Below are 3491 nucleotides of genomic sequence, written 5' to 3' on the forward strand. Positions count from 1 at the left end.
GTCAGTCTGATATCCGGGTCTCTCTGATATCCGGGTCAGTCTGATATCCGGGTCAGTCTGATATCCGGGTCTCTCTGATATCCAAGTCTCTCTGATACTCGGGTCAGTCTGATACCCGGGTCAGTCTGATATCCGGGTCAGTCTGATATCCGGGTCACTCTGATATCCGGGACTCTCTGATATCCGGGTCTCTCTGATATCCGGGTCAGTCTGATATCCGGGTCACTCTGATATCCGGGTCAGTCTGATATCCGGGTCTCTCTGATATCCGGGTCAGTCTGATATCCGGGTCAGTCTGATATCCGGGTCTCTCTGATATCCGGGTCTCTCTGATATCCGGGTCAGTGTGATATCTGGGTCAGTCTGATATCCGGGTCTCTCTGATTCCGGGTCACTCTGATATCCGGGTCAGTCTGATATCCGGGTCACTCTGATATCCGGGTCTCTCTGATATCCGGGTCTCTCTGATATCCGGGTCAGTCTGATATCCGGGTCAGTCTGATATCGGGGTCACTCTGATATCCGGGTCACTCTGATATCCGGGTCAGTCTGATATCCGGGTCAGTCTGATAACTGGGTCACTCTGATATCCGGGTCTCTCTGATTTCCGGGTCAGTCTGATATCCGGGTCACTCTGATATCCGGGTCAGACAGATATCCGGGTCCGTCTGATTTCCGGGTCACTCTGATATCCGGGTCTCTCTGATATCCGGGTCAGTCTGATATCCGGGTCACTCTGATATCTGGGTCAGTCTGATATCCGGGTCAGTCTGATATCCGGGTCACTCTGATATCCGGGTCAGTCTGATATCCGGGTCTCTCTGATATCCGGGTCACTCTGATATCTGGGTCAGTCTGATATCCGGGTCACTCTGATATCCGGGTCACTCTGATATCCGGGTCAGTCTGATATCCGGGTCACTCTGATATTCGGGTCACTCTGATATCCGGGTCACTCTGATATCCGGGTCAGTCTGATATCCGGGTCACTCTGATATCCGGGTCTCTCTGATATCCGCCTCACTCTGATATCCGGGTCAGTCTGATATCTGGGTCTCTCTGATATCCGGGTCACTCTGATATCCGGGTCAGTCTGATATCCGGGTCTCTCTGATATCCGGGTCAGTCTGATATCCGGGTCACTCTGATATCCGGGTCAGTATGATATCCGGGTCACTCTGATATCCGGGTCAGTCTGATATCCGGGTCAGTCTGCTATCCGGGTCAGTCTGATATCCGGGTCACTCTGATATCCGGGTCAGTCTGATATCCGGGTCTCTCTGATATCTGGGTCAGTCTGATATCCGGGTCAGTCTGATATCCGGGTCTCTCTGATATCCGGGTCTCTCTGATATCCGGGTCAGTCTGATATCCGGGTCAGTCTGATATCCGGGTCAGTCTGATATCCGGGTCTCTCTGATATCCGGGTCACTCTGATATCTGGGTCAGTCTGATATCCGAGTCACTCTGATATCCGGGTCAGTCTGATATCCGGGTCACTCTGATATCCGGGTCTCTCTGACATCCGGGTCAGTATGATATCCGGGTCACTCTGATATCCGGGTCAGTCTGATATCCGGGTCCCTCTTATATCCGGGTCACTCTGATATCCGGGTCTCTCTGATATCCGAGTCTCTCTGATATCCGGGTCAGTCCGATATCCGGGTCGCTCTGCTATCCGGGTCTCTCTGATATCTGGGTCAGTCTGATATCCGGGTCAGTCTGATATCCGGGTCTCTCTGATATCCGGGACACTCTGATATCCGGGTCAGTCTGATATCCGGGTCTCTCTGATATCCGGGTCTCTCTGATATCTGGGTCAGTCTGATATCCTGGTCAGTCTGATATCCCGGTCACTCTGATATCCGGGTCACTCTAATATCGGGGTCACTCTGATATCCGGGTCAGTCTGATATCCGGGTCTCTCTGATATCCGGGTCAGTCTGATACCCGGGTGAGTCTGATATCCGGGTCAGCCTGATATCCGGGTCACGCTGATACCTGGGTCAGTCTGATATCCGGGTCACTCTGATATCCGGGTCTCTCTGATATCCGGGTCTCTCTGATATCCGCGTCACTCTGATATCCGGGTCACTCTGATATCCGAGTCACTCTGATATCCGGGTCAGTCTGATATCCGGGTCACTCTGATGTCCGGGTCAGTCTGATATCCGGGTCAGTCTGATATCCCAGTCAGTCTGATATCCGGGTCTATCTGATATCCGGGTCACTCTGATATCTGGGTCAGTCTGATATCCGGGTCAGTCTGATATCCGGGTCTGTCTGATATCCAGGTCTCTCTGATATCCGGGTCTCTCTGATATCCGGGTCAGTCTGATATCCGGGTCAGTCTGATATCCGGGTCTCTCTGATATCCGGGTCAGTCTGATATCTGGGTCAGTCTGATATCCTGGTCACACTGATATCCGGGTCAGTCTGATATCCGGGTCATTCTGATATCCGGGTCACTCTGATGTCCGGGTCAGTCTGATATCCGGGTCAGTCTGATATCCGGGTCAGTCTGATATCCGGGTCTCTCTGATATCCGGGTGACTCTAATATCCGGGTCAGTCTGATATCCGGGTATCTCTGATATCCGGGTCTCTCTGATATCTGGGTCAGTCTGATATCCCGGTCACTCTGATATCCGGGTCACTCTAATATCCGGGTCACTCTGATATCCGGGTCAGTCTGATATCCGGGTCTCTCTGATATCCGGGTCAGTCTGATACCCGGGTCACTCTGATATCCGGGTCAGCCTGATATCCGGGTCACTCTGATACCTGGGTCAGTCTGATATCCGGGTCACTCGGATATCCGGGTCTCTCTGATATCCGGGTCTCTCTCATATCCGGGTCAGTCTGATATCTGGGTCACTCTGATATCCGGGTCACTCTGATATCCGGGTCAGTCTGATATCCGGGTCAGTCTGATATCCCAGTCAGTCAGATATCCGGGTCTCTCTGATATCCGGGTCACTCTGATATCCGGGTCTCTCTGATATCCGGGTCAGTCTGATATCCGGGTCAGTCTGATATCCGGGTCACTCTGATATCCGGGTCAGTCTGACACCCGGGTCAGTCTGACATCCAGGTAAGTCTGATATCCGGGTCAGTCTGATATCCGGGTCTCTCTCACATCCGGGTCTCTCTGATATCCGGGTCAGTCTGACACCCGGGTCAGTCTGATACCCGGGTCAATCTGATATCCGGGTCAGTCTGATATCCGGGTCTGTCTGATATCCGGGTCACTCTGATATCAGGGTCACTCTGATATCCGGGTCACTCTGAGATCCGGGTCAGTCTGATATTCGGGTCAGTCTGATATCCGGGTCAGTCTGACATACGGGTCTCTCTGATATCCGGGTCAGTCTGATATCCGGGTCAGCCTGATATCCGGGTCAGTCTGATATCCGGGTCACTCTGATATCCGGGTCTCTCTGATATTCGGGTCAGTCTGATATCCAGGTCACTCTGATATCCGGGTCTCTC

This window comes from Scyliorhinus torazame, chromosome 15, assembly GCF_047496885.1.
Source record: "Scyliorhinus torazame isolate Kashiwa2021f chromosome 15, sScyTor2.1, whole genome shotgun sequence".
Taxonomy (NCBI): Eukaryota; Metazoa; Chordata; class Chondrichthyes; order Carcharhiniformes; family Scyliorhinidae; genus Scyliorhinus; species Scyliorhinus torazame.